The sequence below is a fragment of the Gadus morhua genome, chromosome 7 (genome assembly GCF_902167405.1).
Source record: "Gadus morhua chromosome 7, gadMor3.0, whole genome shotgun sequence".
Lineage (NCBI taxonomy): Eukaryota > Metazoa > Chordata > Actinopteri > Gadiformes > Gadidae > Gadus > Gadus morhua.
Window position 1 is genome coordinate 2,060,893 of NC_044054.1, and position 10,000 is coordinate 2,070,892.

A 10,000-nucleotide genomic window follows, 5' to 3' on the forward strand; every position below is an offset into this window, starting at 1 on the left:
GATTACATTAACAATTAAATTAAAAAATACAATCAATACCTTCAATAGAAAAAAATCCGGTAGCCTCTATATAATTGTTTTATTTTATTGGTATATATTTTTTCACAACCAATTATGTAAGATATTATTATCAATTCAACCGAATAATGCAATAAAACATCAATATAATGGGGGCAGTTCAATTAGCTAGATATAAATTCATCATATGTATAATGTAAGGGATAATGTATAGAACGCCGGTCATTATCGAGAAAATAAGCCCCTTCAGGGCGAACAGCAAGACCGCCATGAAGGGGCTTATTTTTCGATAATGACCGGCGAAGTTCTATACATTATCCCGCTTATTACACGGCTACTTCCCAAAACGAAACAATTTATTTACAATGTATATTTGTTAACAGCATTCATAATGTTGATCAGCAGAGAAATAGTCCGCCCAAGACGTTGACGTCGTCGCTTAGCAACCGACAGCGCTTGGGTTATTACATATCCCGCTTATTACATTGACAAGTTACCGGACTACGTGCGGAGTGATACCAAAGGCAAAAAGTCATTTTGTTTACCTTGACAGCGGTCATTATTCATCCGTTGCCAATGAATTATCAAAAAATAATTGACCGCTGGAAGTTGTGAAGTGCCCATGCAAGTGAAAGGAACGTTGAAAAGACCTGTGTAATAACCAAAAATAATTGACCGCCGGAAGTTGTGAAGTGCCCATGCAAGTGAACGGAACGTTGAAAAGACCCGTGTAATAAATATATATATATATATATATATATATATATATATATATATATATATATATATATATATATATATATATATATATATATATATATATATATATATATATATATATATATATATATGTAACCGATGTCTTTCTGCGTTGTGTCTTGTATCTTTGAATGAGGCACACACAGGAGTCGAGTAATGGAGGTTTATTCTTTCAAAAGGAGACAAAACAACACGGGCGTCACACACAATCCGGGATCTCTCTCTCCACTCAGCTCCGTACATCAGCGCTCACTCACGCTAGCTTAATATATCCTGTGACTGTTGTATATTGATGTGACTCGGACACATGCGCTGCTTAGAATCAAAAACACGTCTTTACTAGTACATGCAATTTACGTCTTGACGTCATACAACCTGAACTACGGAAACACACACAATACATTACATCCCCTTTCTTAAGATGCTTTGTTTTGCTTTCGTTTTAAATTAAACTGACACAAAATAATGTCTCACTTCTTTGTTGTAGTTATGACACGTAACATAAAACAATGCCATAAGGTAAAACTTTTTCTTCACGGTTTAACACCATTCAAATAAACTTGTATTGTATTCTACAGCATATCTAATAATACCAACAACAAAATGCATTATGTTACACTCATGCATTAATAAATCAACAACATTCTTTTTTTTTTTTTCATTAACACTCACCTACCATTAACACAACCTATGTGACATAGCATCAATCTGCTTGAGTTCGAAGGTATGTCTAGTCTCTGTATCTGGCTGGAATCTTGACTTGTCTCCCAGACCTTGTGTGATGTAATTGTAACTGTGCTTGTCCATCATTTGAGTCAGTGTCCTGATTGACCTCTGTGTCGTTGCCTTCTGTGTCAGATCCAGTGTGTGCCGTTTCAGTGTGTGTGTATGTGGGAATGTCCTGCATCTCTGTAGGTGGAAATTCCCTCTCGCCTGTCTTCAGTAGATGCTTTTTGTTCCTCCTGTAGACTCGTCCATCTTGTGTGCGAACTATGAAGGATCTTGGTAGCTGATGTCTTTCCACAACCACAGCTGGCTGGCATGTATCTCCTTTCTGTATCCTGACATTTTCACCTGTTCGTAGATCTGGCAACTTTTGTGTTTGTCTGTCAAAGTAGCTCTTTTGCTTCATTTGTCTGCACTTCAGATTGTCTTGAACTTGAGCTCTATTTTCAGGAGTCAATAGAGTTGTTGATGCTGGAAGTTTGGACTTTAGACGACGTCCCATTAACAGCTGTGCAGGAGATAATCCTATACCCTCCAGCGGTGTGTTGCGGTATTCGAGCAAAGCAATGTATGGATCGCCATTGCCGCTCTGTGCCTTTTTGAGCATGTTTTTTACTGTTTGTACAGTTCTTCCTGCCTGACCATTAGACTGAGCATGTCCTGGACTGGAAGTAACATGTTCAAATTCCCAACTCTCAGAAAACCCTCTGAATTCACCACTGGCATATTGTGGACCATTGTCAGAGTCTACGGAAACTGGGATTCCGTGCCTAGCGAATGTCGACTTCATGGCAGTGATGACACTTCGGCTGGTTGTGTCACACAACTTGGTGATCTCTGGATATTTTGAATAGTAATCTACGCAGAGCAAATACTCTGCACCATTGTAGTGAAAGAGATCTGTGCCAATCTTCTCCCATGGTCTTCCTGGCAGTGTGTGGGGAAGTAGAGGTTCTTTGGGATTGCTGTTTTTGTTTTCATTGCATACAGCACATTGAGACACAACGCCCTCTATCTCAGTTGACATGCCTGGCCAGTAGAGGATATCCCTAGCTCTCTCTTTACATTTCACTATGCCAAGATGTTACTCATGGATTTTGTCTCATCTGGTTTGGCACAACGAGTTTTGCAGCTTTGAACAACAGTCCTGATGCATAGCTGATTTCCTCTTTGAATGTCCAGTATGTTTTCATTTCTTTTGGAACATCATCTCTTTCTTTTGGCCATCCAGTCATTGTGATGTCTCGTAGCATTTGCATTTCCGGATCATCCGTTGTTGCTTTTCTGAACATGATTAATCTATTTTCTGAGATGGGTAGTTGTGGTGTAACCCAGTTGACTTCCAACTCCTCTCCTAGCAAATCTTCTTTTTGCTCTTTTAGGAAAGCACGGCTCAGAGTGTCAGCGATGTACAGCTCTTTCCCTGGCTTATAGGTAACTTTGAGCGTGTACCTCTGTAGTCTGAGAAGCATCCTTTGCAATCTCATGGGAGCTTGGTGGAGTGGCTTTTTGAAGATGCTCTCAAGCGGTTTGTGATCACTCTCAACTTTAATGTCTCTGCCATATAAATACTGGTGGAATTTCTCACACCCATAAACTATGGCAAGTAATTCCTTTTCAATTTGCGCATATCTGCACTGACAGTCAGTAAGCGCTCGTGATCCATACGCTACAGGCCTTCCATCTTGCAGTATTACAGCTCCTATGCCTTCTGAACTGGCATCCACAGACAATGTCACAGGTGCTTTCACATCATAGAACTTGAGTGTTGGTGCATTGGTAACCAACTTCTTCAATTGTTCATAGCTTTGCTTTTGCTCCTCTTCCCAATGCCATTCCGTGTCATTCTCTAGCAGCTTTCTCAGTGGAGCGCTGACCTCAGACAGGTTGGGAATGAACTTTTCAAGATATTGTATCATGCCCATGAATCTCATCAGCTCCAGTTTGTCTTGTGGTGGTGGTAGCTGTACCACAGCTCTCACTTTTTCATCATCTGCTTTCAGCCCATCAGTGCTGAGTACATGACCTATGTACTTGATCTCTGTAGTTCTGATTTTACATTTGTTTCTGTTCAATTTCAAGTTGTACTCCCTTGCTCTCTCCAAGACCTTTATCAATCTCTGATCATGTTCCTCGATTGTGTCACCCCATACAAGCAAATTATTGATAATGTTGACTACTCCTTCCAGGCCTTCAATCATTTGTGCCACGGATCTCTGGAACACCTCAGATGCAGAAGAGATTCCAAAGGGTAGACGGAGGAACCGATATCTTCCTATAGGAGTGTTGAATGTGCACAACTTGGAACTTTCTTCGTCCAGTTTAATTTGCCAAAACCCTTGATTTGCGTCTAGCACAGAAAAGTACTTTGCTTTCGGCCAGGGGCGCCGCTAGGGATTTTGGGCCCCATGAAAAGAATGAAACTTAGTGTCATTATTTTTTCTGCATTATAATTTCATCATCATTAGGGGCCTCTCTGGGCCCCCCTCCATCATGGGCCCCTAGAATCCGTCTCATTTACCCCCCCTTGACGGCGCCCCTGCTTTCGGCATACGGGAGACAACCTCTTCAACAGTTAGCAGTGGATAGTGCTCTCGTTTTATTGCCTGATTAAGATCCTGTGGATCCATGCATATCCTCATCTTTTTCGGTGTGACCACCTTCACCATGCTACTCACCCAGTCTGTCGGTTCTATTTGTCTTGTTATCACTCCATTCTGTTCCATCCTGTGTAATTCTTCCACTACTTTGTCCCTGAGAGCCACTGGAACCTTTCTTGGAGCATGCACAACTGGTGAAATAGTTGGATCAATCTGAATATGGTGTATCCCTGGTAAACATCCTAAACCAGAACACAAGTCATCAAAGTCATTCAGAATGTCATTGTCTTTTTTTATATCATACACTCTCTTCACCAAGCCTAACTTAGTGCATGTTTTCTTCCCCAGTATTGCTGGAACATTTTGCTGCGTGATCTCAAACTCAATCTTGTGTTTCTGTCCTTTGTGCACACAAGTGAGTTCTCTCTTGCCCAATGGCGCCGACTGTTGGCCGAAATATGCAACAAGCCTGCAGGTGGATTTTTTCAGCTTTCCTCCGATGTCGAGTGAGTTGAACGTGTCTTCTGACATCACATTGCAACCTGCACCAGTATCAAGCTTAAATTTCACCTTTCTCCTGTTTATCTTTAGTTCTTCAGTCCACTCATCGCCATCCTCCATCTCTGCATTGTCAATCTCTTTGATGCATACTTCTTGTTCCACATTGATTGTGCCAATGAACATGTTATGGTCACTGTCACTCTGTTCCACAGCATGCATTTTCCTTGTGTGGCCTTGTGCCTTGCACATCTTTGCAAAGTGATTCTTTTTCTGGCATGACTTACATGTCTGACCAAAAGCTGGACATTTCTTGTATTCATGTTTATATCCACATCTATTGCAATCAAATCCCTTTTGCTCATCCTGTGACGCTGGCTTTGTTCTGCCCTTTTCAGCTCTTTCTGTCTTAGCTGTATTCACAGGTCTTATTTTATGCACTTCAACTTCTTCATTGAGCATTTTAACTTGACTTGACGTGATCTCATTGGCACGGCAGACATCAATGGCTTTTTCTAACGTAAGATCCGCCTCTCTTAATAGTCTTCTTCTTACACTATCATCTCGTATGCCGCATTCAATCCTGTCACGTATCAAAGAGTCCAAACTCACAATCTTTAGCTTTGCTCTTCAACTCCGTCACGTAGGCGTCTATGGTCTCTGTCGGTCCTTGAGCCTTTGTGAAGAACATATGTCGGGTGTATGGAAGGTTCTTTCTAGGCTCACAGTAATCTTTGAACTTTTCTTTCAACACTTGAATTTTGTCTTTCTCAGCTTCACTGAAGACAAACGTGTTGTAAACCTTTATCGCCTCTTCACCCGCCACGTGCAGAAAAGTAGCACACTGCACCGCCTCGGACTTTTCAGCTATTCCGCTAGCAGTACAAAACAGCTCCAACTTCTGGATCCATAATTTCCAGTTTTCCGCAAGATTACCTTGTAGGCTCAAACTTGACGGTGGCTGTAACTGTGCCATTTTTAGGGGTCCAAGCCAACAGGTTGGATCCCTATTGTTTTTGTAAGGATTTTTATTCCAGCAGCTAAAAGTGGTACTACAGCCCAAACCGTAAATGGTGCACACACGCCAATTACATGACTAGATCCAGGTCCGTGAGGTGACGGCAGACGACCAAATCCAGACATGCCGGCCACTAGGTGGCGCTATACCAAGGAATACGCGTTTGGGGCTATAACTCCCACACCGAACCTCCCAGAGTCCAAAAACTTGCACACACAGATGCACTGGAGTCTGTTGCATCTTTTGGCATAGGCCACGCCCATTTGCGTCCGCAAATTTTTTTCGCAAAATCGCGAAAACCGCAAAACAGTTTTTTCCCTACTCCTCCCACATTTCTTGACCAATCGACACCAAACTTTGCACACGGCATCTTCAGACGCACACGCATAGAAATGATAGACACTTTTTTGATCGGACCTTCGACGACGAAACGGTAGCGTTTTGAATATTGGTTTATGAGCTAAATTAGACGTGGAAAATCTAAAATCCAAAGAAATCCAAAATTAGACATCGGAACGAGTCCAAATTTTACACACATGTTGGTGCTAACCTTAATGTCGTTCGACAAAAATTTCGGAAAATTTCGCCATTAGGGGGCGCCATAAACGAGGAAATTGTTTATCTTCTACAAAATTTCGCCGCGAAAACGCTACACTGACTTCTCGCTACTCCTACCACAGTCAAATCCTTTGTATCCACAGGTTCAGGGTAGCGTTTTGAACACATGCTTCGCGTTGTGCCGGCGAAACGCACATTTCTTGTCGCGTTGTGCCGGCGAAATGCACACTTCTTGGACCCCTGCATAACTGCTTGCAGTTCTAGTTTCTTTTCTCTTTTATCATTCCGTGATTTCTTCTGACACCATGTTGTATATTGATGTGACTCGGACACATGCGCTGCTTAGAATCAAAAATACGTCTTTACTTGTTGTCCGCCATTATACAAGTACATGCAATTACGTCCTGACGTCATACAACCTGAACTACGGAAACACACACAATACATTACAGTGACTAATGATGAATACATGTAGGGGATAAATTATAGAAATGTAAACAAAGCATTAAATAATCTCAAAGAAATTAATTAAATAAAATATAATAAAGAATTTTACATATTATACCATAAACAAAAACACATAACAGGCATACCTTTCAAAAGGAGACCAAACAACACGGGCGTCACACACAATCCGGGATCTCTCTCTCCGCTCTACAAAACAAAGGAAGCAAACAATTGACCACACATACCGGATCACACTACTGCATTTGAAATATCAACGCGGGAAAAAACTAAGCTACCACCGGCTCAAGCTAGTTTACGAGTTAAAAAAGTCCACCCTTCCAACAGTTCAATGACTGACCACAACCGTTCAAGGGCAACAAACAAGGGGTTTACATAAAAATCAAAGGGAGAGAGACACAAACGCATATCACCAGCTCCGTGCATCAGCGCTCACTGACGCTAGACACACAGGTGCAACGCCAAACCACTCCCCAGGGAAACAAAAGGCATGCCATAGGAAACAACGAAACCAACTTACTTACGAACCAATATTTGGTGGAGTTCACAATAAAAAAAAGGTATGAACAATGATAAAAAAATAAAACAAAATCAAATTAATTTAGCTCGGCTACATATATATATATACATATACATATTTATCATATATATATATATATATATATATATATATATATATATATATATATATATATATATATATAGAAAACCACACTCATGCACACACACACATAACGTGAGGCCATTGTGTTGTTGTGTGTGTGTGTGTGTGTGTGTGTGTGTGTGTGTGTGTGTGTGTGTGTGCGCGCGCGCACGTTTGCGTGTGCGTGAGTTTGTGTGTGTGTGAGTTTGTGTGCCTGTGGGATGGAAAGCGAGAGGCCTCTGCAGCATCCATTTATACCCCCGCTGCTCACCCAACACAGGGCTGTGATTGGCTACGGGAAACGGTAGACGCAGAGAGGCGGGCTCTGAGAGAGAGAGAGAGAGAGAGAGAGAGAGAGAGAGAGAGAGAGAGAGAGAGAGAGAGAGAGAGAGAGAGAGAGAGAGAGAGAGAGAGAGAGAGAGAGAGAGAGAGAGAGAGAGAGAGAGAGAGAGAGAGAGAGAGAGAGAGAGAGAGAGAGAGAGAGAGAGAGAGAGAGAGAGAGAGAGAGAGAGAGAGAGAGAGAGAGAGAGAGAGAGAGAGAGAGAGAGAGAGAGAGAGAGAGAGAGAGAGAGAGAGAGAGAGAGAGAGAGAGAGAGAGAGAGAGAGAGAGAGAGAGAGAGAGAGAGAGAGAGAGAGATGCTCTCGTCCTTCCTTCCGCTCCGTAACGCGATGGATGCGACCGGCTGAGGGGTCCACCCATCCGACACACAACACAACCGCAGCCACACGCACACAAACGTATAAACCGGGGACTCTCGCCATGACAACCGGGTAACCGCGGACCAGCGAATGGAATTAGACCGTCGGTCGCTCGTCTCTTCACCTGGCGACGAAAGGATGGGGTCCGCAGCCGAGGGTAGGACGAGCGCGCGCGCGTGTGTGTGTGTGTGTGTGTGTGTGTGTGTGTGTGTGTGTGTGTGTGTGTGTGTGTGTGTGTGTGTGTGTGTGTGTGTGTGTGTGTGTGTGTGTGTGTGCGCGCACTCACAACTTGCTTATGCCGATGGCCAGATGGCTAGCATCAGCAGTATAGCTACCGTGTGTGTGTGTGTGTGTGTGTGTGTGTGTGTGTGTGTGTGTGTGTGTGTGTGTGTGTGTGTGTCTATGTGTGTGTGTGTGTTGCTCTGTGTTTTGTTTTCTTAATGTGTGTGTTCTTGATTGAGTATTCGGCTGTTGAGGACGCACACACCTGCACGCACACCTGCACACACACACACACACACACACACACACACACACACACACACACACACACACACACACACACACACACACACACACACATAAATACACACACATACATATGCACATGAACATACAACACACTACACACACTAGTACACACACTACACTACACACACTATCGTACACACACTACACTACACACACTATAGTACACACACTACACTACACACACTATAGTACACACACTACACTACAATACACACACTACACTACACTCCACTCTGCACACTACATTTACTCTTAGTGTAATTGTAGTCTGTGTGGTGTAGTAGGTGCAAACTTATTGTTTGTACGTCCTTGCACTTAAAAATAGTAGCATTGTGTATCGTCTTATCCTAGCTATCTGTGTTGTCTACGGGGAATGGGTTAACCTAGTGATGGTTAGTGCTTGGTTCTATGAACGTCCTTGCTGTACCCACAGAGATTGGTAAAGAGCTATGGGTGAAAGCGTCTGATAAACGCCCTGAATGTAAATGTAAATGTACAGTGGAAGTGAAGAGGCAAACTATCTTAACACCAGTGAGAGTCAGTGAGAGAGAGGAAGGAGGGGTAACACTTTACAATAAGGTACGCAAAACGTGGGTAGTTACTGAGGAACGAATGAGTAACGAATGATGAACTACCAGGGGGCCCCTACAGGGCCCTAAGTGAGTTACTCAAGAATGATTAAAAAAGCTTAACTACTGGTAAACGAATGGTTCAAAAAGCTTAACTACTGGTGAACCAATGGTTCGCGAATGAGTAACAACTCATCATCAGTCAGATCCAGCTCCACCAGTCGATCCAGTGTGGGACCCAAGCCAGCCCTCGACAGCGCTTGAAACCAAGGGCGGCAGGTTTAAAGCGTGCCCTGCAGCGGTGGACAATTGCTTTTAAGCCATCAGCATTACTAATGCCACATAATAAACCTTAAATGTGAATATTAATGTATGTATTGTGTGTATATGTGAATATCTTTATTAAAATATGACAATCATCCCGTCTGTGTCCTGTTAATTTAACAACTAATTGTGAAATCCCAGGAAAATTAAGTTGCTTTCATAATCAATTGGTCAGTTTGCTAATTCACAGAATGATTAATTAATACAGTATCCCCTAGTCTGTTTACCAGTAACTGATCAGTAGTTACTGAGCAAGTCACTTAGGGCCCTGTTAGGGCCCTGGTTGTTCATCATTCGTTACTCAGTAACGAATACAGTAGTCCCCAAGTCTGTTTACCAGTAACTCCTCAGTTGAGTAACTCACTTAGGGCCCTAACAGGGCCCTGTTAGGGCCTCCTGGTAGTTCATCATTCATTACTCATTCGTTCCTCAGTAACTACCCACGTTTTTGCGTACCTTATTGTAAAGTGTTACCTTATTTGTGTATAATTGTACATTAGAGAGTGTGAGGAAGGGATTATTGGAATCAGGAAAGTATTCACGAACATGGCAGGCATTGTTTGTTAATTGGTTGTTTGGTTTAGTTGTTTGG

The 10,000-nt window shown here is 42.5% G+C and overlaps 1 protein-coding gene across 3 annotated transcripts in view; it reads left to right on the forward strand.

The window, feature by feature from the left end:
- Positions 1-10,000, forward strand: part of LOC115547803 (guanine nucleotide exchange factor DBS) — a 70,190-nt gene that overhangs the window by 13,510 nt on the left and 46,680 nt on the right. The gene's annotated exons all lie outside the window — the stretch shown is intronic.